Source organism: Equus przewalskii, chromosome 15 (genome assembly GCF_037783145.1).
Source record: "Equus przewalskii isolate Varuska chromosome 15, EquPr2, whole genome shotgun sequence".
Taxonomy (NCBI): domain Eukaryota; kingdom Metazoa; phylum Chordata; class Mammalia; order Perissodactyla; family Equidae; genus Equus; species Equus przewalskii.
The window spans coordinates 86,802,545-86,828,962 of NC_091845.1; the positions used below are offsets into that span (position 1 = coordinate 86,802,545).

Below are 26,418 nucleotides of genomic sequence, written 5' to 3' on the forward strand. Positions count from 1 at the left end.
TTTGAGAAATCAGAATTTGAAACTTATTTTTTTTTTCAAAGATACTTCCCCTTCATCCTGTTCAAATCAAATGTGGGACAAACTATTCTGCCATTTTTTCCAAGAAAAATAAATGACTTGAATTATGTATATTTTTAAAATCAGTGTGCCTTCACAAATAGGGACATATTTTAAAAATTGACGTCTTTGTCAAGAGCCATACAAAGAAAATGAAAACCAGACATATATGCCCAGGCTCAGATAGTGAATTAACGCAAGAGGAAAGTGTACCATTAAGGGATTTCTTTTCCCTCTTCAAAAAAACACTGCCTAGTGTGCATCCATATAGCACAAAGATGCGAGATCATTGGATCACCTGTTAGCGGACTAACTACCAGCAGGCAAAGCAATGCACCAAGGAGGGAGGGAGAACAATGCTAATTAGGATAATAGGATGATCGACAAGAATTTTTAGTTACACTTTTTATTTTGAGATAATTGTGGAGTCACATGCAGATGTGAAAAATGATACAGAGATCCCATGTGCCATTTATTCAGTTCCCTCCAAGGGCGACATCTTGCAAAAATATGGGACAATATCACAAGCAGATACTGACATGATGCCATCACAGACCTTGTCCAGATTTCTCCAGGTCACTTATAGGTAGGTATGTGCATGCGCGTGTGGGTGTGCGTGGGTGTGTATTTAGTGCTTTGTATTTTCATCACCTGTGTAGATTGTGTATCTACCACCACAGTAATGAAACGAAATCGTCCCATCACCTCAAGGACCCCGGGTATTGCCACATCTACCGCCTTCCCGCCTAGCGTTCTTGTCCCTTACGGCTGACAACCACTAAGCAGCAGTTCGTTTGTATAATTTTTGCTGTTTCAAAAATGTTGTGTAACTAAAATCAATACCTAACCTGTTAGGAATGGCTTTCTCCACTCGGCATAATTTATCTGAGACCTATCCAAGCTGTTGTGTGTATCAACAGTTCGTTCCTTTTTATTGCTGAGTAGTATTCCATGGTATGAATGTACCAGCTTGTTTGACCATTCACCTGCTGAAGGACATTTGGGTTGTTTCCAGTTTGGGGTTATTAGCAGTAAGGCCACCAGGAACATTTGTGTGTAGGCTTTTGCATGAACGTTTTCATTTCTCTGGGCTACATGCCCAAGAGAGCAATTACTGGCCATATGGTAATTGCATGTTTAGTTTTATAAGAAGTTGCCCAACAGTTTGCAAGAGTGTCCACCATTTTACATTCCCACCAGCAACATGTGAGTGATCCTTTCTGACATAATTTTAACAAGCTAATTAAAATTACTATTGTCTCACCACAGTCATGGAATTAAGACCTTTGCCTGTTGCCAGAATTTTATGCTCAGTCTACCTGGGTTCAGATCCTGGCTCTGCCACGTGATAGCTATGTGATCTCAGATAAGTTATTCCTGTGCCCAGCCTCAGTTTCTCCATCTGTAGAATGGGAACAATAATAGACCTGTCTCATAAGCATGTTATGGAAGTATAATAATAATAATTATTGTTTGATTATTATTCTTTACAATTGTAAAGAGGTATAAAGAAGTATATATGAGGTTAATGAAAACACCACATATTTTATTATGACATTCTGAAATTGTCAGTATAAAAAAAGTTTCTGAGAATGTCTCTAAGCTGTGGTATAGCAATGGTTTTACATGTAAATCCTTTCACATTTCAAATTTATTACATCAGTGAAATAGTGATCACAGTGAAATAGTGGCAAAATAGCTGTTTTGAAACATAGGAAAGTAACAGAACTACCCCTCCAAAGTCACACAATTGGTAAAGCACACTTTCATAAGCCTGAGGAACGAGAAGTTCAATTTTATTGCAAGTTGATGGGATGGGAAGCGCGGTGGCTCCAACGATCAAATGGAAGCAATGGAAGATGGCGCCATGCCTGGCGGGCACCAGGGGTCACCTCCTCCCCGCCTCAGTCACTGCTTCTAGAGAAAGGTAAGAAGAATGAAGCGTTTACTTTTTAAATCTTCTATCAAAAAGCAAATCATTTCAAAGGAAATGATAGTGAGCAGAATCCTTTATCCTGAAAGGAGCTGTCATTTCAGCTTGTTTTATTTTGTTTCTGTGTGTATTTGCTGAGATAGAATACAATGCAAATAGCTATACCTTTCAAGTCTTGCTATATAAATTTAATCCAAATAATTTCATACTTATTAAAATCAACACCCCAGTTAGCTCTGAAAATGTTTCTATTGTTTTCATCTTTTATTTGAATTTTTCAAATAAGCTACTTTCATTTTTAATTTCACTTCAATTTGAAGCGTTCTTTGCTTTTGTTTGTTTTTACTTACTTGGATTTGGTTTCCAAAAAGTTAAGGTAGAGAGCTAAAAAGTTAAGGTAGATTAATTTATGGGGGCAATACATTTGATAATTGGAACTTGCAACTCAGTGTGGAAAATTCACGTTTGTCAGGAACTACCTTAGCGTGACACAGGAAGAACAGCGTGAATTTGGATTAACATCTGTATCACACGTAAAAATATGAGAGCACCACTGTGAGTGGACAGCGAGCCCAGTGTGCACGGCCCCTGTGTGCTGACGTGTGGCTCCCCTGTTTTTCTATTCGTGTCACAGAGCATTTGAGAAAGCTCCCAAAGCTCACTGTTTAACAGTCTGTTAAATTGTGGCTCCCATGAAGTGGTAAGCAAGGTTTCAATTTTCTCGTCTTTTTTATTGTTCTTTCTATGGAATTTAGCTCCTGCTTGTCTCAATTGAAAGCTCGCCAAATACGTTTTGTTAGACTTTTCTTTCAATATACTATTTGTTGATTCTTTAAAATGCAGGATTAGCTCCCTGGTTTATTAAAATAAGACTCATTTTCATATTAATCCTCTATTGCAATAGTGTTTAAGCAAACTAGTTCTGATTATTTCTTATATTCCACTTATAGGTTTTAATTAAAATATTTTCAACTGCAAGTAACAGAAAAATCATCTCTAAATGGCTTTTAAAAGGTGATTCTTTTTTTTTTTTTTAAGATTGGCACCTGGGCTAACAACTGCTACCAATCTTTTTTTTTTTTTTCTGCTTTATCTCCCCAAAACTCCCCGGTACATAGTTGTATATCTTAGTTGTAGGTCATTCTAGTTGTGGCATGTGGGACGCCGCCTCAGCGGGACCCGACGAGCGGTGCCATGTCCACACCCAGGATCTGAATGGGCGAAATCCTGAGCCGCTGCAGCCGAGTGCGCGAACTTAACCACTCAGCCACGGGGCCAGCTCCCAAAAGGCGGTTCCTTAGTATCCATATAACAAGAAGTTTAAAGTGGGATGGCTTCTGGTTGGTTAGCTTAGTGGCTCCACAATGGCATAAATGCTCATCTTCACACCTGTTCACTTTGCCACCCTTGACCTGCCAGCTCCTTCCCCTCAAGGTCGCAAGATGACTATAGCAACTCCTGGCATCGAATTTTCAGAAACCAATGTCAAGAGGCAAAAAAGGGAGCATTTCTCTCTTATATATATATATTTTTTTTGTCCAGGATGAGAAATTTTTCTAGAAGTCTTCTTCTCAGTCTCATTGGCCATAAATGGGTTATATGCCCAACCTTAAATCAATTCCTTGGTGCCTGGCAATGGTACCAAAGTGACAAGCTTTAGGCAATTATGAAAGATGGATGGAAAACATTAGGCCATGGAGAAGCCACCAAAAGAAAAAAAAATTAGAAAACAAACAAAAACCGCTCATGTCTAACATATTATTATGGGTTTTAAAGCCAAAAAGCTTGGATGAGCTTTATGACTATATAAACTAAACCACTGAGCCTCGGTTTTTTTAACCCGTCCAATTGCCGTCTTTATGAAGATTACATAAATTAATGTATGAATAAGATACCTAGCTCATGAGAGATGCAAATATGTTAATCTCCTCCTCCTTCCCCAGCAAATGTGCAAAATAAAAATAGATAAATTAGCAGACGAGACCAAATAATGGAAACTTTAGAGCTTTGAATACCGTAGATTTTCTGATATTCCATTTCAAATTCTGCATAGAACTCCTAACACGATTCTGAGGAATCTACAGCAATGACAGTGCCTTAGTGCGAACAATTCTAATTTTGTTATTTAAAATGACTTGTAAAAGTTGCATCTTCCTTCTAAAAAGTGTAAGTACATGCAGTATATCCACAGAGCAAGATATATATAGTCTCTGAAATCCTGTAACTTTTGTCTCCATTTATTCATTTTGTTTCAAAGAGATTCACATAAAGTTTATGCGGTTTGTAGATGTCCTTCTAGATGCTGGGGATTGAACAAAAACCGACAGGCAAAAGTCCCTGTTCCCCCAAAATCACCTCCGAATTCTCGCTTATAACAGTGAGTATTGATTTCCCTAGTAAGTTTCAAACTAATGCCTTACTCCTGAAACTCCACTGTTGGATTATACTCACTTTTCCTGTGCAGGAAATACCAAGTCAAGAAAATCCCAACTCTTCTAATTGTCTTCCTCCACTTGATCACTAGATGGCGCCGAAGGAATCCATTTCCCTCCCATTGAGGGAGAAAAAGCGTGAAAAAATAGAATAGCAACTCTTGACAGTGCAAAAGGGACAAGGTCTCTGCTGTCAGTTCAATTCCTCTTTACTTATTTGTTCTTTGGGCAAAGATGCTCAAATGTTTTGCATTATCACTGGCACTCACAGTAAATTTTAAAAATAGTCTTTTCAAGTCCACTACAATTCTGTAAGGGCCTGGCCCGCACAATCAGTCCTTTCTAGTCCTTCGTTTTCTACAACGGCAGCAATTTATTCTGCCCTTCTCTCATTCTGAGACGTGCCCTGCTCTGCTTCTTCAGAAACACTGGGGTCATTCTCTTCTCTCGAGCACTAAGGAATGAGCAAACGTCACTCCTCGGCTCCCTGCTGGACATTCGGCAGCAACTTGCTGTCAAAGCAAGTCCTGAGATCTCCCCCATTGGACTCTGCCTTCCAGCCATTTGGAGTTTTCACAACACTGATATCTCCTTTAGGTGTTTATACCATGATGAAATCTAGGGAACCAAAATATGTGTGTTCACGCTCATGAAAAAAACATTCATCATTTCCCAAGCTCTGTTTAGGGAAGGGGGAAAAAAAAACATTGGAAGGAGAAATCAATTTGGCCATGAGTCAAATTCCAACCAAAGAATTACACAACCCTTTTTCTCCTCTGTCTTCTGTACTAAAACTTGGGGAAACTCCTCGGTCCAGATAATCAGAAGAGGAGTAACTGATTGATGATTCGTTGAAATTATTTTTGTAGCTGTTGTCTTGAAATAAGTGTATTTATTTACGTGTGCGTGAATGCATGTGCACACACATAGATATGCATATAAAATCTCTCTTTGTCACCTCCACCCAGTGTCACAGTCACTCAACTGTGGGAACAGGGCTCTTCATGGGCCCCAGCTTTTCAGAACTTGAACCAGGGTCTTTGATCCATTTTCCTACAGTCGTTTGTCTTTCCCAAGGATTACGCCCTGAGCTGAAAGTTCACCCTTTCCCTGTTGTACCTGAACTGCGATGAAGGATGTTTTCACAGACACAGTCTTCCTTGGACGCTGATGTTGTTTCTCCTGCTGCTTCTAAATAGCTCAGCCTTGCGTGCGTGAGGTGCAGGCAGAGTTTTCATCCCCATTTATTTTACAAACTCAACGCACCCTACATTTTTTGTTTCCTTTTATTTATTTATGTTATCCATAATAACCCCTGGAGACCGGGGGATAGGCTCGCCCTCGGGTTTTGAACTTGTTTCTTTGGTTTCTTCTTCTCCCTCTTCCATTTATTAGACAAGGTATTAGGTGCCCAGAGAGGCGACCACAATGCTTTGTTAAGACACACCTTCAGAAAGAAGCTTTTCTACGGAGCAAATGTGACCGACTCCACCATCTTCCGTCTCCTTCCCTAAGCAGTTAGAGGGAGCCCTCCATGACCACAGACTGGAAGGCTTAGCATCCAAAAAGCAAGGGCCTGTTTTTACTCAGAAAAGTCAGAGAAGTGTAGATACTCCTCGCTGGAAGACATATGGACTCGTATATGGCACCGATTGTCAACCTGGCTGTGCAACAGGACCCCTGGGGAGTTACACATTTCTAGCTCAACCCCAGATTACTGGCTCATAATTTCCAAAGATGGGCCTGGGAATTTGCACTTTTCAAAGCAATCTTCCATTTCACTGCAGGCAATCTGACCCAAGGTCCTGGATTGCATTCAAGAAAGGTGAGTCTGGACGCTTGAATTACGATCGCTGGTAAGTTTGAATCTGTCGTACAGTCATTGCGTGGTGGCCAGGCGTTCCTCTTGTGCATGGGGAAGTGTCAAGCATGATGCTGAGAATGCTCATGAACACAGTCACTCGCCTGTGTGACCTGCGACAAATGAATTAATTTTGTTTGCCTCAGTTTCCTTATCTGCAAAATGGGGCTGATGGTCACAACCTCCTCCTAGTGTTGTCATAAGGATTGAATAAATGAGTACATGTAAAGCATTTAGAATAGTGACTGGCATTGAGTACACGCTCAAAAAATGATGTTTTTGGTTTATCATGTTATTTATTACTGAGAAAACAAAACTTGTGAAAAAGAGATTATTATTCTAATCTAAGATAAGAAAACTGAAGCGCATACAAATTAAACATCTTATCCAAGGTAACAGAGCTGGTAAATATTAGAACTGAGATTAAATCCAGACCACATGACTTCAAGCCAATCGTCCTTAAGAAGCTCCTTGAATACCTCAAGTGATGGCTGAAATGACTACTTCCAATGGCAAGAATTTTTATCGTTGGATGCTTCTGACAAATAATAGCAGCACTATGATTATGATTTATGAAGCAACTACTGAGCCACCATTTGTTGACTCCTTATTAATAGCAGTCGCTATACTCAGCATTTTGCATACGTTGACTCATTCGATCATAAGAACCTGAAAGTTAGGTGTTATTTTCCCTCCTTATCAGACGGGGAAGTTGAGTCCGTGGTTAAATTTCTTGCCAAGCACATATAATCAGTGTGTGGTGGAAGAGGTATTTGAACTCCATCACCTGTGTATTTAACCACTTTCTTGAGCCTCAGTTCACTGCCTCTGGTTTTCCTTAAGGTGCTACGGAATAGAACATTTAGTTCCCTGCATCAAGTTAGTCTTTTGGACATTTGGGAAAAAAAATGAAGTCTTGTCATTTCCTAGGTTAACCATCCAAGTTCCTTCAAAGAATCCAGGCAGTGGACATGACCTCATTTTGAAAACTTTCACCACTGAATTCACTCTTCTCTAAGACGCCATCAGTGTCTCGGGCACTCCAGCTGTGATGTCCTGACCTGCATCAGAGAAGGTCAGGTAGCAGGAGCCCACTCGAGCTTCCACCCACAGGCAAGAGGTGTTTCTAAATAGGTCGACAGAGAAGACCCACTATCATTTTAGTGTGGTCGGTTTTGTTTTTTTAAAAGCCAACATTATAAAAGAGGTTTTAATCTGCTTTTCTTTTTTAACTATTTCTCCCTTTGCGGCCTAAAGGTAACCTGAGGCTAACCAAAAAATTAATATTTGAAATGTTTGTGCTAATTTATTCACAATAAATATTTTATTCACAAGCAGTATTTTCTTCAACCTTAAGTTTCTGAACTAGCAAAACAAGTCATTTTTAAAAGAGGGGATACAGCTTGCATCCAGATGGGCTGTTGGCAACTGAAGACGGTCCCAGTGGATCGGTGGTTTTGTGATGGATCAGAAACCTGTTTCTACTCTTACCTGATACCCATCTGTACCGAGAAATGCCACAACATGCAGCTAATATAAACCCCACCATTTAGGATTACATTTTGTTGAGTTCCCTTTATTTATTGAGGACAAAAAGTTTAATGTCAACATTCTGTGACTTTTGTTTCTCGGGGGTAAGTGGTTGCTGCTCAGACAGTTTCCCTTAGCCTGTGTAAATTCTCTTAATTAAAGATTTTGTGTTGTATATAATGGAAAGAAAAATCTTAATAGGCATAATAATGTAGTCTTCCTTTTAAAATTTAAGCTTTATTATTTTTAAATCATACGGAATTGACTCAAATTGCTTTAGAAATTGTCATATTATTAATCAGGAAGAAATGCTCCATAGCTGAAAACAAATGGAGTCATATTGGGAAGCTGGTGAGATGTTTGGGGGAAAAAACAGATACTGGGATGGATCCGGAGATTTCTCAGATTCTTTCCTACGACCCCGTTCCAAGATGATCAGAAGGACTGGATGCAGGGAACCAGCTGGTCCTGGTTACCTTTTCATGAGGATTCCTACCCATCGGTGAGAAAAACACGTCCCCTGATATGAGCAGTGAAAAAACCCTACTTAGTGGAACTGTTGTTTCGTCTCCACACCTTGTCTGGACTGACTTCAAAATATCGCTAAATAATAAACTCTAAGTTACTAATAGAAAATACCCAGAGTTTCTAGAACATGCTTCGGAATTAAGGATTAATAGCCCAGGTTCTGGCAATAATCTTTCTGTTTCTTTGATATTTGAACTTAACGTTTGTTTTAGATTTGTTTAAAGATTGTTTTTGTAGTAGAAACTCCAGGCTCTTTGATCATTTCCTACCCTACTGGTCGACTTTTGAGTTACCATCTTGACATCTAGTCGTTCAAATGCTTCTTACCAACAGTACCCAGATATTCCTTTGACGAATTCAGTCAATTTCTAGTTTCTCCCTTTGACCCAGCAGCACCAGGGATGGATCCTGATTGATCAATATTTCCCAGCACCAAATCCGCCCCCTCGACACAGAGCGATTAGTTCAGGGAGAAACACGTGGCCCAAAAACAGCCAGTGAGAGAGAGGGAGTCCCAGCCCTCCTGTGGGGACCACCGGCCACTCAACAGCAAGGAGACAGGAGGCCCCGGGGGAGAGTCGGAGCTACCAGGAGGCACCGTGTGGCTACGCTTGAGGAAACACAGAGGAGAAATGGAAATTGGCGAATGGGGATGTGAGCTAGGCTTGGGACCAAGCTCAGCTTCTACATCCACCTCTAGACTTAGTTACGTGACCCGGCACATTCATTTTATTGCTTAAGTCCCCTGCAGTCAGGTTTTCCATAGCTTGTAAATAACTCAACTTTCCTGAGCCTCAGTTTCTTACCGGTAAAGGGAGGTTAATATTATCCAGCTCATTAGGTGTCGTGATGATTAAAGCGGGTGACATCCGTGAAGCACCCGGTATGTGCTGTGAATTCGGCAGCCAGTCTGTTTCCTTTTCTTTTCCTCCTCTGAGGATGGATGAGTCAGCCCAGCGCTCCGAGACCTGGGGAGTTTTCAGAGCAGGGAGTGGCGTAGGGCGAGGACTGAGGCCCTGACAGAGCCACAGTGCCCCACGGCTTTCCCCGGGCTGACTCTGCCCCATGCCTGTCCCGGGCTCTGGCAGGCAGCCGCGCTGGGGTCCGTCTGGTGGAGATGCTCACTGTTCCTCAGGGTCAGTGGTGAAACAAGTGGCCAAACTAAATTTGTCTAAGAAGCACATTGCAGAGGGGCCACATTTAAACACCAGGGGGTATTCTGCTTTCCTAGGATATAAAGCTTATTCAAGACAATAAATCTTGAGTGCAGATATTTAAAAATGACTCTTGTCTTTGAAGGAAAAATTCTAGAGAAGTACAGACTAGGAAGACGCCCAGTCTAAACTGGGTTCAACAGGTGCATTCACCCGTGAGGTAGTTTTTTCATTTGATTATACAATCCTGGAACAGGAAGGGTGGAGCTATTCCAAACCCTTACGCGACAGATGAGACAGCGGAGGCCCAGCCAGGCGAGGGGACTGGCTCAAGCCCCCCGACCAGCCTCAGGCAGAGCCGGCTCCGAGTCACAGCCGGTGTTCTGTAAACGGAGTGTGACTTCCCAGCCCCCGCCCAGCAGACTCTGCTCCACTTTCCGTCTCCAGCCGAGGGTCTGGCAGGCACAGAAACACCCAACAAGTCTAACGAGCATGGCCGGCGCCTTTGTCACCTGTGAGTCAGCATCAGCTCCCACCGACACATCTCTGCATTGCTGCGCATGGACCGAGCGAGCGGTGTGACAGGTCCGGCCGATGACTAGAACGGGGTGGTTTCACCATCTCGGCACTGCTCGAGTTCTGGCTGGAAAATCCTTTGTTTAGGGCAGACGGGAAGGGGAGGCGCCCTGTGGGATGCTCGGCAGTGGCCTCTTCCCACTAGATGCCAGCAGCACCGCTTCAGTTTCGACAACGGGAGAGGTCCCCAGAATCTGTCAAATGTCCCGGGGGTGGGGACTCTCCTATTGAGAACCACTACTGGAGAGAAAAACCATTTCTCGCAGTGAGTCTTCAATGTAGGGAGCGGAGAGCTCGGACGTAAGGTGTGAAGTATGCTTGGGATTTGGAGTACATCTTTTCAGGCAAACTAGAAAACTGTCAGACCTCTACAGGCAGCCTTTATTTCTTTACCTGTAGTGTGCTATGATGAAAGCAAAGACTAACCCTAAAAGGGTCTGACACCTTGTTAGTGCGACAATAGGAAATTATATGTTAAATAAGAAAAAAAATTAAGTGGAAATGTAACTCTTTAATGCAAGGGAACGGCCATAGGGAGTCCATGGCAAGTAAGGGATTGAAAATTGCACACATAGACCATATTCCTCCAAACACCTGCTCCTGCCTTTCTTGGGGGTCCTTACAGAAGAGGCACGTGACCCCTGAGGGCCCTGCCAGACTGCATGGTGCGGTGGGTGCAGGATTCTAAGGCGGAAGCTGGGATAAACCGGCAGATAACAATGAGATGCAGACGTGCGGCAAAAAGAAACAGGAGAGGAAGCAGGAGAAAAATACAAAGAGGGATTAGGTACAAAGTAAACTTGCCAGAGGATTCCAGCCCAAGGCCCAGAAAAAAACACTTTCTAAAAGTTAGATTTTCTCAGCATGGATTATTTTTATAGAACTTATTTAAAATATTTCTCTTTTAGAAAGTTTTGCATCAAAACAGCAATTGTGCTGCTGTGGTTCAGAATTCTTAACTATGCCAAATTAACGTTATTAAATTTGATAGAACAAGAAATAACACACAAATGCTGTATCAATCCTCCATAATCGGTCCCCGGGAACATCACAGTCTTCCTGCTCTCTGCCGTGCTGGCCTTGGAGACAGGCGCAGCCCAGCAAGTGACAAAAGGTTTCCTTTCTGCCTTCATAATAGCCAGGACAATACATTCTTACATTTCAGTTTTAATCATCCAAAGCTTTTCAGATGCTCCAGTGCCCGCCTTCCGCAGGACAATAGATGAGATCCAAGATTGCTAAGGGCCTTGTGTTTCTCTCCCCTTGCGGTGGATAACGTGCTGTTTCTGCCTTGTGCTGGATACCAGATGTGGAGCGGATAGCAAGAGGAGAGGAAAATAGGAAGGCTATTCACGGGAGGCTGGATTCATAGGAGAGTGGAAATAATTTCCCCAAACCAGGAAGCCTCTTTCTTAAAAAAGAGGCTCCATTCATTTCAAGTGCTGAGATAAGGCAATTTAGAATGATTTTCACCTTGGCACAAAAATCTTAAGTACAAACAGTACCATGAGAAGAGGATTGGATGGCGATTCTTGGCAGGGAGAGAGTGGGGCAGAGACAGACAAAAAAGCCCTTCCAACTCAGAAAGCTCTCCAGAGTTATAAACTGTTGTGAATTTGCTCCCACATTTGGAGACCTATAGAATTCGTGATGTGTTATTTTAAAAGAAAGCTCCTGGTTGCATTTTTCTGCATGAATAATGTAGATGAAATGAAAGCAAGACAATGGAGCCTAGAAGTAAATATTTTGACCATCAGTAAAGAAGGATCTCAATGGTTCCCAAACCTGACTGCTACTACAATCAGCTTGGTCCTCCCTATGCCGTAGGTCCTGAGGCAAGAATTCAGGGATGAGTTTGGAACTCCGTGCTTCTCACAATCTCCCTAGATTATTCTGATGCTTTGTCAGGTTTAGAGACCACAGGAGAATTCAAGTTCAGGGACAATTTTAAAATATCCGTGTATAATATTAGAGCTATATTAAAAAACGACTGAATTTCTACAGATGCTAATTTCATCCACTGCAAGGCCCTGTGTGTTCCTACCTGATGTGTGTTGACCTTTGGGGACCATCCAGCCCTTTGCTGAGCTGATGAAAACCACTGAACTCCACTCTAGAAAAAATACACAAGCCCAGACAGGTAAAACTTATACACCATTTTAGGGTGTCTACAGATTGCTGAAATCCATTTAGAGAGAAGAACCCCTGTTTGAATGATTGTCTGTGGTCTGTGAGAATTCATGGTTCTGTGACTTCCCCTTGAGTTTTAGCACTTAATGTTGGCCCATGTGTCTTCTGAAAGAAAGTTGCTACACTTCAGAGACCAGGTTTAAGAAACAACCAGACAAGTCATAGGCGATCATCCACACCACTACAGGAACCTCCCCTGTGGTCCTCTGCCTCGGGTCCTGCTCCCCTGCAGGCCATTGCCACACAACAGCCAGAGTTACATTTCCATGGTGAATCTCTGACTATATCACCCCCATGCCCCAAACCCTTCAAGGTCCTCCTGTTGCCTGAGGGGTGGTGTTCAGGTCACATCCTGCAGCGGTCCAGGGTGAGGCTTCTGCTCGGTCAACCTCCAGTTATCTTCACTGCCTTGCACCATGGCACCACCTGATGCTTTCAAAAATACCAGCGCTTGAACGCATGGGCACCAGCCCTTGACCAGTTACTGTAAGATCTCTGAGGGCAAAGAGGAGAGAATGAAGGGGGTTCTAGTATTTAAAAAGCAGAGGGAAGAGGAGGGAAGAGGAGGGGAGGGGAGAGAAGAGGAGAGGAGGGGAAGGGAGAGTCCAGGAGAGAAGGGAAGGGGAGGAAAACAACACAGGAGGTTCAGTTGTTGATGAGCGCTACGAGTCTCTGTTTCCATCCGGTTACAGGAGTTTTCCCTCTCTGCCCCGTTTCTAAGCCAACTATACCCTCCCTTATTTCTGAAATCAAAATCCCCTACTTCTCCCAGAGCTGGATTCGTTTTCCCAATGGTGTGTCCTCCGCTCATCTCTATCTGACTACATTCTAAGTGGTTTAAAAGTACCAGGGAACTTCTGTGTTTGGGGTTTATTTTGTTTGTTTCCAGTTCTAAACCCAGCACACTAAGCAGCCACTTAAGTATTTGGTAAGAAGCAGTCCAGGCTCGGTGTGTGAGCACACTCAGGTGACACGGGAGTTTAATGGCTCCGTGATCAGAAGGCCATGTGATGCAGTGCCATGGAAACCAGACAGTGTAGGTGGGAATACTTCTGTTGGCTCAGACCAGTCTTAGAAGACGATGGCCAGAAGGGAAGACTCAACAAATCTTGATGTTCAAGCTCTTCTGTTTTTTATTATCCTAAGATTTTGTTTTGGAGGATGCTATTACTTCTTCCTGGCTTCGAAAGGAAGTTAGAAATTCTGTCCTTTGTAACCTGATAAATGTTAGTTATTTAAGTGACTGAATGGGTTAGATCTCAGTCTGTGAAACTTGGGTCTCCAGGAACAGGTGACGTGTGTGGAAGCGCGAGCTCCTGACGGCGTTTGGTCTGAGGTTGCTCTAGGAAGACAACTCGGTATTCGTTAGTCTGGGTAATTTTGTACTAATGATATCACTTTGGACATTTTATCTTGGAATAGATAATAGTAGGGAATTTTTTTGAACGTCCCCATCTGTCAACTACTTTTGCAAAGACTTGAGATGTAGTAACTCATTTATTCTTCACAGTCCCAGGAAGAAGTTTCCATCATTATCCCCATTTTACATATGAGGAGATTTAAGCACGAAGAGGTTGTGTAACTTCTCTGAAATTATACAGCCATTGAACAGAAGAGCGAGAAGTCAGATTCCAGCATCCTGACTCCAGAGCCCACGTTCTCAGCCATTCAGAAGATGGCAGCAAGATTACCACACCGTTTGTTTTATGAACTGTGTGTTTAATCCCTGCAATGGGATTTCACATTTACAAAGAAGAAACTGAACTTTTTTCTTCTGTGCCTTGCCTAAATACAGGGTTGGCCAATTAGTTTTCTAGAGATAATTCGTCAATATGCATCTTTTCACAGGCTCTAAAAGCTATAAATAAAAGCCCGTGTTTCTGTGGCCTTAGTCTTAAATTTTCAGGCCAGAGAATGCTTTTCATTTGTCATTCACAGCAGAATGTTTCTCCTCCTTCCCAACTAGAGAGCGAGGAAAAGAAAAACAGAAGTTTAAAAAAGTAATAGACAAGAATGGAATCTACAAGTCTTTAGAAGAACAAAGATCTAAAGAGAATGCCAAATTATGTTTAGTTTTAATTTTAATATTATAATATTTTTGAGACCGTACGTACCAGGTTGCTCAGCTGGGTTCTGGGGAGCCGTCTGTGAACACAGCTGACAAGGTCAGTTGCTAATTAACAAGTAGAGACGTCCCTGAGATAACTACTGAGAGTGACAGGTGCTATGAAGAAAATAAAACAGGTGTTTTGGTGGAGGGTAACTAGACAATGGGGCTATTTTCGTTAATACTAAATGACTAAAAAAAAAGCAAGCTATAAAATGAATTATTTGGAGCTAAGAATAGTTAATGGTTTTGGTTACAAAAAAAGCATATCTCACTTTCTGTGTTGTCTTTAAGTTTTATGTGAAACTAACTTTTCATCAAACTTTAAAATTCTCTTTTTGCTTTTCATATTCTGTACTTTTAATATAAATCAATCTGACCAATTTTTCTTCCCCTTCAAATGAAGCCAGACTTGCACTTTGGGGAAATTTTATCTCTAAGATGTTTTCTACCAGTTTGTGAGTTTTTCATGGAACTCTTTCTGATTAGTGGTATTCCCAACTGTGTCAATCTAACTGGAGACCTGAGAATTGGTCTTTAATTGGACGTAAAACAAGAGAGTGAGTATCTTTGTGCAGAGATTGCTTAATTTTATTTACAGATCTGAGTTAATCCTTGAATATCACTATAATTCCACCGGAAAACAGAAAACGAAAAATGAAACTAGTGGTGTTTCGTTTTACTAAGTCACAAATTTACAGCTTATAGGACTAAACTATGGAGGAGTAAATTTGCATATTTCCATAGTTCAGTTAACATTTTTAAACTAACTATTCCAGAGTTTAAACTTGAAAAATTGAAAATAAGTCTGCTGTGGTATTTCTTATCTTCAGTTGTTTTATATCACTGTTTCCTCAGACCATGTTTATGGATCAAAACTACGCCTTTGTCAAACATTTGACACTTGAGCCACTCCCTGAAATTGAATTTCTTTCTTGAGCTGTCTATTGTGAATTCTGAATGTAGTAGGCAAACTTTTGGCTGCACACAAACACACAGCTTTCATGCTGGTCCCTGTTGGAAGATGTAGTGTTCTATATATTCCCTGTCTTTAAAATAGTAATAGCAACAATATAAACAGCCCCCACCGTGTCATATCAAGATGGAATTGTTTTCTCCAGTTCAGTGATTACAGAGTGCGTTTTGTGAGACAGCCCTTGAAAATGGCTCATAATGCTTCCATTTTTCCCTTGGACTGCAATATATTGTTGGTCATAAAACTTAACGAGTTCTGCCAAAAAACAAAATTGCAAATTGAGACTGTACGGGGATTGCCATCCAATCTGTCACTGCGTATAGTTACCAGCATTAGTTTGAGTCTATAACCAAGGCCAAGACTCTCTATTAGGCTTCTGACAGGCTGAATGCATATCGGCTTGGTAATTATGCTGTAGGATGTACAATAGTCTTGTGGTATTTTTATTGAATGCATATTGTTTGATAAACAGAGATTACCTAAATTGTCTAACGTCTGATGTACCAAAGGTCTATATAAGCACACCTTTGCAAGGTTCTTCTTTAGGAGGCAACTAGCGTTACTTCCTAAGAATTTCAGGTTGTAAGGTATAACAACAAAAATTAATATTCGTGTAGTACTTTCTAATTTAGAGCCTTTTCCTACCCACCTAATTATTTGAGTCTCACACTAATACTTGGAGGATATTTCAGGGCTCGGCCAGCAAGAGAGATGCCAAGACTTGGACCCATGATCATGGGTCAAGTGCCAAATGAGAATAAGCCCGGGCCAAGTTGTTTATCTTCAGCCTTCGAAGTTCAGAAATGCACACGGAGTTAAGGCCTTTCTAGAACTGAAGAGCGGTAAAGTTAAGTCTGAAGACTAGTTTGTGCTATGCTGGCAGGGAGCTCTGTATAGGAGGTTTTAAAGTTTTACTTATCATCTGTTTAAAAGAAAAAGAGAGAGAAAGGAAGAAAGGAAGGGAGGGAGGAAGAAAGGAAAGAAGGACTCTGTATTGCCTGTGAAATGTGAAATTGTTCCAAGCACAGGCACTTCGCATTCTGAAAGGCATGATTGTGTTTTCAAGACTTCTAGTGAGATCCCGAATTCACAGTAGGGTTTCTGACCCTTACCTGTCTCTAAACTCTCGATGCTCCCGTTTTCTCTTCTATAAACCTGCACACCCCCACGAGTGCATGTGCGCACACACGCCCATATGTAAATGAAACGTTTAAATATTATTATAAGGATTAACTGAGACAAGCTATAAAAAAAGGAGGGGTCTTTCCCTCCTCTTGTTTCCCTTTTGACGTGTACATTTTAAATCTATCCAAACTGAAATATATCTGTGCATTATTTTTGGTACCTGGGACCTTATTACAGAATTCTACTGAATTAGGAAAAGCAGATTTGACCCTACTCTGCCCTGGGACCATTGCCCTCCTGCTGCATATCCCCACACCAAACAACAGTTCTTTACATCAGGGCTGACTGGATAAATGTCACATGCCCTGTGGAGTAATCCTGCCCCGGGGTCTCTGTTTTAAATGTGACCTAATCGTGTCTGTGAATTAAAAATTATTATTATAAGAGCCTAAGAATAGTTCTTGTTTTTATAATAGGTGAACCAAATTCCAATCAGATATTACACATCAGTAACTTAGCGAGGCTGGATGTTTTTCAAAGTATAATGATTAAGAGACAATGCTTTCTGTTATCTGAATTCCTTAGGTAAATGGTAGTATCTTCAGATAAGGCAACAGTATCCATTATCATGAAAATTTTTCTATTACTGAACTGTGCAACCTTAGTTGGTCTGTTTGTACTAACTTCCGTATTCTGTAATTTCATCTAAAAACAGAATAACCTTTGCAGTTATAAAAATAACAATTGTCACTAACATTTTGAGTTCTTACCAAGTGCTAGGCACTGTCTTAAGCAATTTATGTGAATTAACTCATTTATCCTCACAACTATCCTATAGTTCTTTTTACAGATAAGGAAACCGAGGCTCAGAACAATTAAGTAACTATCCCAAAGCCTTACAACTATATTTATGACTTTCTGCAATCAATTCACTATAAAAAATGTACAACTATTATCTATGTATATTTTTGTCAGGATTCTTAACCCAGAGTCAAGATAGCAATTTTGTTCACAAGCCCTTTACAAACTCAGAGCAGTGGCTTAACCCTATGGAGCCTCCTTGTCACTCAGTTTACACAATGGCATTTAAATAAGGTACTGTAGATAACCAAAGCCAGCACATTGGGAGTCGCCTCACGTGCTCCACAATCTTTATAGGAAATGAACCAGTAAGTTCAAGTTGGTCTTTTTTAAATGTAAAACATATTTTTCAGTAGCGATAGCAGTGTTGCTCGTGTGATCTCTTTCCTGGTTTTACCTTGTACCACCTTTGTAAGAAAAGAAGAAATCTGGTAATGTGTAAACTGAGTTTACTAGAGAGAAGAGGCCTTGTTTTTCTGTGTCTGATATCAAAGACGTTCTGGGCGAGACCACATCTCTTCTCACAGATGGATGCGGCTGGGCCAAGACGTTGACCCGGGGGCTGACAATTCCATAGTAAAGATCTTCTGTTCTTCTGGGGTTTCTTGTATTTGAATCTTACCTCAAAGACCCGGATGATTTACCGGCAGAAACAAGACCAGTATTCAGCTTTTCATTCCTGGTTTTGCCGTGGAGAAAGTTCTCGAAAGGCAATGTAACACTTCCCTACTGCAGTTAACGTTGGAGAAACCTTCCGACGATGCTAGAAGCTGCACCAACTCCTCAGAGTTCTTCCCCCTGCCCTGTCTGAGTGTATTTTCTTGCCTGTGAATTAGGAACAGTTCTGATCCACCGCAGTGGTGAGCTGAAAAATGGCCAAATGGCTGCAAAGTGAAGTGCTAGCACTACTATATGTTTTTATGATGAGCACCTGTCTTGAGATTTCCATGCTGCTTCAAAGGCAGCTCGTGTACTGGTAATTTTTGTCAGATCCCTCTAGAGAGCACACTGTGCCTCTAGGAATCTCACCGGGATTCCTTCAGGGCCGTGGTTCTCACACCTGAGCAGCAGCATCACCTGGAGGGCCCTGCTAGACTGCAGATGGCGGGCAGCACCTCCAGTTTCTGATTCAGTAGGACTGGAGCGGGGCCCAAGAGTCTGCATTTCTCAAAACGCCCAGATGCTGCCGATCCAAGGGCCACACTTGGGAATCATCACTCCGGAGAAGGCTACGGGTTATCATGGTCATTCAGTGAGACCCGTTTTGGTGGGCCACTGCATTGAATGAAAGCCGTGGACGTGGCTTTGTCCTCTGGGAAAAGTGGATATGGACGACCAACCCTGGGATGCACTAGTTGGCAAAATGAGAGGAGTAGTTCGAAACAGAATTCATTGTAAAATATTAAATGTATATCGATACAAGTGCCTAAGCTAATGAAATAAAGACCAAAGAATGTAGGTGGGTAGGGCTGGGGCTGGAGAGGAAACTTTCTGGGCTTAAGACTATGTTATCTGTCAGCTCTTTAGCATCTGTCTAAGCAACTGTAGAAGACTATTCATCTGAGGCGAAAGACAGCAGACAACGAGGGCATAGACGAGATTCTCCCGTGAGCTGAGGCAAACGTCTTCTGGGGCAAAGGACCCATCTCTTTCTCTCTCCCTGGTAGGAAATACTCGGTTGATTATGAGAATTATAGCATCAGTGCTATCATCCAATTTAAAAAAATATTTTGGATCTGTAAAATTGTTCCATTTTTCTCAAGCTGAAAATATAAGGTTATTATCTGTTCATTTTTTCTTTATAAAAATGTTCTGGTACAAAAGTATGAAAAATGAACAGTGTGATCCTACAATCTTCTTAACCTATAGGTGCTTCTTAAGGGTAAAGTATAGTATAACAAGATTCACAAAATTTTCAAGTGGCGTCAAGTATTTTTTGATAAACTGCCCTTGTAACAATCCCTTGAACCAACATGAAAAGTTCAAAGCTCCTCTATATCTTAATATCACTTATATTCAGAATCCCTCGGGAGCAGGCAGGCAAGGTGTCATTAAACCCACTCGACAGACAGGACAAATGAGGTCCAGACTGCTTTGTATCACCCAGCAAAGCAGCGAGCAGAGTCAGTTATTACACACTTGCTTCAGACTTTCACATCCCATCTTCACTTTGAAGCCATATAGCATGTACTTCCAGAATGAAAAGTGTTCCGTTTCTGAATCATGCTGTGTAAGGTGCCAGGCTGTTTCATCCGAGCTGATCTCTGCCGGCCCTTCCTCTAGGCTGTTACCATTAGCACATTCTTACTAACTCTGCTTTCTGTTTTACCAAACTTACTTACACTTTCCTCATTTTTATAACGATATTATAAGGACTTTTTCTTCCTACAAAATTAATATATATTTATTGTAAGAATTTTAGAAAATGTTACAAATTAACATCACCTATTATCCCATCACCTAAGACAGCCACCAATGCCACTTTGTGAACATCTATCCATTTATTTTTCCATAAAATCCTGTAAGGCAGGAAATGGGATTATGCTTCTGTATATTTCTTGCCTTAGTCATATATTCGGAACTGCGTTCTGTGCTATTAAGGCCCCTTACAACCTTTCTTCTGGTAAATGCAACCGAAGTATAGCAGATGTGCAGAAAAGTAAGCAATCATCAGCGTACAGTTTGAGGAGCATTCTCGAAGTGAACATCCCCAAGAAACAGAACGTGACAGAACTCCAGAAGCCCTCTGTGCCCTCCTGCAGTCGTGAGGTACTCCCAAAGTTAAGCGCTAGTTGTTTTTGCCTCATTTTGATCTAGATGTAAATGGCATACAGTATATACTCTTTTGTCTGGCGTCTTTTGTTCAACATTGTGTTTACTAGACACATTCATGGACAAACACTTCTTAATGGCTGCAGAATATACTGTTGACTGCATAATGACTATATATATATCTATATATGTATGCACTATATAGTGACTATCAGTATAATTTAATCAAGCATGAAAGCAAAAAATGATCTTCTGTGGGACATTGAAGTGGTTTGTCACCATCATAAACAATGTTGCTATGAGCATCCCTCTTGCTTTGTTCACATTCTTATGTATTCCACAGGATAAGTTCCTGGGAATGGGAATGCTGGCTGTGAAGATATCCACAGTGTTAGGACTTTGATGAGTGTGACCAGATTGCCCTTTAGACTGGTGAAAAGGTGTTTCCACCAGCAGCCCTGAGAATGCCTGTTTCCCAGTATCTTCTCCATCACTGCATATTACAGTTTTCTTTCATCCTTAAGCTTTCTGATGATTTCTGGTTTCAGCATATTATAGCTACTAATGGCCAATATTTCCAATTCAAATCTTGAATTATTTCGGAGGGATAAGGGCCAATTTTTATTTTTTAAAGCTAAGTTTGTTCGTATATAATATGCTATTTTAATGAACTGGATTTTTGTTTGGTGCATTACTCTTCAGTTAATAACTTTTCCTAAATGTTAACAAACATCATGATATAGGATTCCTTGAATATATACAGCCTGACCTAGCTAAATATTTCACTTCTCGAATATGTATTGTTCCAGGGTGTGAAAGGAGATGTAAATACTGTGTTCTTTATGCCCATATTCTAATTGCTTTCTATTCCCTTAAGTCTGGAGATTTACCAGTCTAAGTGATCATTATTGCCCCACGCTTTCATAACTTGACTGTTTTCTCCCCCTAAGTCTTTTTGGAAGCACTTTTTTGTTATTCTAAAAGTAACATGTGACTGTTTGAAAATACAGACAAGTCAGAAGAAAATGAAAATCATCTGTATTCCCTCCACCTCATTGTCTGCTTGCTGTGTCACATCGTAGTCTTGCTGACGTATGTTTATAGAACTATTTTTCACACATGAAATAATTGTACTGTACAGTTACTTTGTAACCTGCTTTCTTCCTCTTAATTTGTCATAGACCTTTTCCATCTAATCATCTCTTGATCCAAATAACATCACTCATTCACTCAGTGTGTTATGTACTTTTCTACATTCTCTCCAGAGTGTTTGTAAACACCAAGCTGTAAAGAAGGAGAGAGTTCCTTCTTCTGGTGGAATTATCTCACATCAATTGTGCCTGGTGTGGAAAGAATGCTGGGACCGAGGGACCCAGGGAGCCAGGTGAGGACATGTTTAGTGATGTAATTCTCAAGGCTTTCACCCGTCCCCTCCCCTCACTGTGCTCCCAGCACCTCTGTCCCACCAAAAGGAGACCATCACCTCCTCCTTCTTGACCTTCATGGAAATTCCAGTTTCAGCCGCCAATCTTGAATGCAGAGCTCTGCAATTTTCTTGGGTCTTTTCTAAGCAAGCGACTTCTGGGAAGCAGTCAAATGGCTACATTTGTTTCCCGGAGTGTCACGATTGTTTAAACTTCATTTATAAGTACGACGTCCTTATCATTTAGGAGTGCTGTTTCCATTCACAAGATGTATGCACTGATGGTACAATGGTTAGTTAACTAAAATAATATTTAATCACCGTATAGAACATACAGTTTTAAATTAAGTGTATTAGAATTTTGGATGGGCCCCATATTTTTGTAACAAAATGTGTGTGTGTCGGGAGGGAGCTCATTTCTGCAGTTCCACAGCCTCACAATTATTTACAGAAATATTGCTTTCTAGTTAACCTATCAGAAACCGGTGTGTATTTCAGTGTGCTATTACTGTTTGCATTTTGTATACTTGAGCAGGTCATCCGAGGAGACAATTTTTTGCACAGGATAAGCGCAGTAAGTGTTATAAAACTTGGCTTCAGCCAGGAAAAAAATATCACCCTGCAGATCAACCGTGATTTATTTACCAAGCCCAGTCCATGTTTGAGTATCTCAAAGGGCATTAAGCGTGACAATATGTGTTTGAAAAGTTTGTTGTTTTCATCCTTTGACAGAACTGAACCCACAAATCATTGGGTCCAAACCGACACTTGGGATGAAAAGTCATTGCTTTTTTCCACCAAGCCTTCTGTCCCGGCGTTGAAGCCCAGTGTGAAAGCATCCTTTTGCAGGAGCAGAGGAGCTCGGAGTCCACAGACGCCGTATATATGGACAGAAGCAAGGCTTCAGAGCCTCAAATGCTTCCAATTTTTTTCTTTTTTATTATCTGCCAGAAACTTAGTTGGAATGCTTTCCCTTTTCTTAAAATGCATTGAATTTCAGTTTAATTGTGCAAGATCCCCTTATTAAGTAATTATACACATTCTCTCATCTGTGTGTCTATATTTCAGAAGTAACTGCTTCGTTTTGTTGCAAAAACAGGAAATTAGCCAAAAAGAGGGCAATAAGACTTTATTTTCCATTTCCCTTCTTCCTCCCTAGGGGAACAGACACATCTTCGGATGCATCACAAGATAAAGATGCTGACTCAGTCTCTGAAATCATCCCCAGAGTCCACAGCACAGCCCTTAATGAGAAAGAAGTGCTTTCATTACATGAGTGAAAAATACCTTTTCCTCCTCCAAAATTGCCCTTAGTGAAATAATTCAAGACTGAGACCAAACCCTCCCATACTTATCCCAAAACACAGGGGAGGGCAAACAACACAATTTCAAAATGACAAAATAGCTACCTAGCTGGAAACAACACTTTGGAAATCTCACCAAAAATGGGAGGCTAACTGTGGTGACCACATGGAAGGAAAATGCTCGCCAACTGAAGAAAGGACAAATGCGGCAGACCCGCCGCGGAGGGAAGACGACGGAGTGGAAGTGCTTCCAACGGAGTTTACAGTGATTGCGCCCCAGTGGTGCTGACGGAGCTTTGTCTAAATAACAGTCCTTCGCATTTGTGGCTTTAAAACGCAAGCATTTTTACATCAGTTTCCTCACTCACTCCTCACAAAAACCCTGAGAAGGAGGGCAGGAAATAAATTACCTCGCCCAAATCGCAAATGTGGAACCTGCGGCTCAGGATTATTAAATGACTTGTCCAGGGTCCCATGGGGCTGGTCAGCGACACTTGACCACTGGCTCTGAATGAGCCCCGCCCTACTGCGTTTTCAACTGACTGCTAGAAAATTTTTATGTAGAAGTCCTTAGAATGTAGTAGTGACTCAGCTGTATCGTCGCAACCAAGGAAAGTTAAGTTATTGGAACGTGTACTCTATATAAAATATTAAATTCAAGTAGTTGCTTTCAGCCTGCTCCATCCAAAGCTTTCAAAGATGCTGACGTTTGCATAGACAGGTACCTGAGTTCCTCTGTTGCTTATGGTAACGCTGGTTGATTGACGTCTCACTGTCTTTCCTGTGCCCACTGGCAGAAAAATTCCAGAGTAAAACAGCGGGAGGGAAAGGGAAGAAAATAAAAAAGATCTGTGTATTCTGAAAATTCAAAAATAAAACTTTGATGTCCTTGATTGACCATGAAGCAGCATCCCCTGAGGATGTTACTATCTACTAGCTGACTACCAAACAGCCTCCTAGCTTGCCTCCCTGCCTCTCTCTCCTCCCCTCCATCCTCTGTGTGCTGGCAGATGATTCCAGCCGCAGTTACCTTGTGCAAACTTTCTGTAAGCTGGCTAAGAAAACATTAACTGTCCTCACTGTTATTCAAGAGCTCTGCAAAGTAATGCGACCCACCATTTACGAAACAGCTGTTACCTCAAACCCTTCCTGGGAAATGTATGATGGGATTGGTTTTAGAAGGGAGAAACTGAGGCTGAGGCAGGTTAAGCAATGTGCCTGAGGATGGATATTTATCAGGTGGTGACACCGGTGTCCAAACTCAGAGTCGCCTAACTCGGATGTCTTTCCAGATTCCTTTCTGACCACTAGGACATACAGATCCCATATTACCATGAGCTATCCGCTAGTCTGGCAAACATTCCTGGACCCACCACGGTTCTATGCTGTTGAGGAGACCGTTCTTCCTTCTAGAACGTGCTTCCCAATCCTACCGCCTATAGAAAGGTTGTTAGTTCTTCAGGAGTAATCTCAGACATCACCTCCTCCTTGAAGTCTTTCCTGAACCTTATCTCCAGTGACCTCCCACACATGAAAAAATCTCACGCTTCTTTGAATACTTTTAGATCTTGGCATAATTCTCATGGCACTTACCTTCTTCTTCTTTTGTGGTGATTATTTTCCTGTCCTCATTGAAAGTTTGCAAGCTTCCTGAACACAGAAACTGAGATTTATTCATTACTAATATCCTTGTAGCCCCCAGCGGGGATTAAGGGCTTCCATAAAGATTTGTAACTTTGAATAATAAATACCCCCTAGAATATACCATGTCTAAGACAGAATATCTCCTTTTCTCCCTGAAATATACTTCTTCTCTGTTCTCTGGCCCAGTGAAGGGCACTACTATCCACCCATGAGCCAGCAGGACCCTGGATGTCATTCTTGACTCCTCCCTTTACCTCACCCCACACCCAACCACAATGGTGCAGGGACACCTTCCAAATATCTCCCAGTCCTTCTGTCTGGTTTCATCAGCCATATTCCCTATGCAGTGTTGATAAACATATGATAACCAAGAGACGCAGAGAAAGTAGGCAATTTGCTCAATGCACTTCGTTACTTGGTTTTTCCCATCACTATTTAAATAAGGTCAATCTTCTCCAAATTTATAAAACACACTATGAACGAGCCCCCTCGTTCGAATCCCACTTCCAGCTGGCTCCCTATGTTCATGCTCCTTTGATGGCCCAGTTCCTCCCCTTCCTTATCCTCTCTCTTCTCCCAACCCACTTCATCTGCCTTCCTCCCCGTTCTCTTTACTCAGCTCCTCAGCTTCAAGGATTTTGGTGTGAGCCATTGCGAGAATGGAGTTCCACTGCCTGTGGCGTTTGGGGTGTGTTTGTTTAAGCTGGGGGTGCCGTTAGGTTTAAGTTGGACCTGGAAAGTTGGTAGTTATTGATATACAGAGGCTCTATAGGCCCTAGTGCTGCATGGTTAGCTCCGGTTGCACGTTAGAACCATCTGGCGAGCTTCAAAATCCCCAAACCAGGCCCAGCTCTTGGCTAATTTAACCAGAACATCCAAGTGTTGACGAAAATAATCCATATCCAATCTATAAATGAAAATTTGGGTGAGTTTATTCTGAGCTTAAATCTGAGGATTATAACCCGGGAGAGCCTTTCCACAAAGGAACAGAGCACTCCAAAGAAGTCGGGGTATAAGGGTGGTTATATACCCTCAAAGAGGATGTTTCACATAGGATTGAAATGTCCCTTTTACAATAGTCGCGAGACTGCTCTGTTGGCACAGCGATTGATGGAAATAGCAGGTAGGTCTTCTGTCTCTGTGAACACAGCAGGGTGGCAGTCTGTTGTCTCCAGCTGGGTGGTCACAGGTGAGCTGGGAGGTGAGTGCAGCAATCAGTTCCTAGCCTAAAGAAAAATGCTAATGTCGGGGGGGGGGGGGGGGGAGTTGCATCTTTATCTCAAGGGCCCTCGTTCTGGCCAAAGGAAATGTCTAAGCAGATATGCAATGCGTGCTCAATAGCCAGTCAGGCCCTTTTGGAGGAAAAAAAAGAAGTCAGGCCAAATTAGGTTTATACCAAATGGCTTCCTCATATACTCCAATATATCCTATTGCTTGCCATTTTTATTTGTCACAAGCAGAACCCAGTTTCAATATAGTTTTAAAGATTCCCTGGATTATACTGATCTGGGATGGAAGTTGTCAAAAAAGGGGAACGAATTCCTCGCAGACAGTTGGTATGCAGCATAGCCCGGACCTAACTGACACGCCCTTCAACAGCAGCAGCAGAGGCGATTTTTCCACTGGGTTTTCTCACGGAGAATTGGTTCCACCATAACGAAAACTTGTCTGAAAACTAGAACGTGACTTTGAGTTTTCAGAAGCTCTGCATTCCATTCTCCCAATTTCCTCACTTTTGAAAAACTGTATCTGTGGATTATTCTATCTAGGGCGATAGATAGAACAGAGCAGAGAGCTCTGATCATTCATTCAACAAACATTTACGCGCTGGGATGCTGTTAGTTTCAAGAGACTGAAAGATAAGTCACAGCTCCACCCTGGTGAGAGGGGCGCTCAGTCCAGCCCGGGAAGACAGACTGTAAACAAATAGGTATAATCACTCGAG

The 26,418-nt window shown here is 41.7% G+C and overlaps 2 long non-coding RNA genes across 4 annotated transcripts; one reads left to right on the forward strand and one right to left on the reverse strand.

Annotated features, from left to right (window-relative positions):
• Positions 1–1,832: 1,832 nt before the first annotated feature.
• Positions 1,833–10,136, reverse strand: LOC139076247 (uncharacterized). The gene is made up of 3 exons (XR_011527651.1): positions 10,008–10,136; positions 9,148–9,309; positions 1,833–1,974 (listed from the first exon to the last, which is right to left on the reverse strand). It is a non-coding gene; the product is annotated as an uncharacterized lncRNA (long non-coding RNA).
• Positions 1,841–17,792, forward strand: LOC139076248 (uncharacterized). 3 transcript variants are annotated; one of them, XR_011527652.1, is made up of 5 exons: positions 1,856–1,984; positions 4,278–4,367; positions 6,210–6,247; positions 12,076–12,211; positions 13,772–17,792. It is a non-coding gene; the product is annotated as an uncharacterized lncRNA (long non-coding RNA). The 3 variants fall into 3 exon arrangements; XR_011527653.1 differs by lacking the exon at positions 4,278–4,367 and having other exon boundaries at positions 1,841–1,984; positions 6,210–6,278; positions 13,772–16,688; XR_011527654.1 differs by lacking the exon at positions 4,278–4,367 and having other exon boundaries at positions 1,841–1,984; positions 13,772–16,688.
• Positions 17,793–26,418: the final 8,626 nt, after the last annotated feature.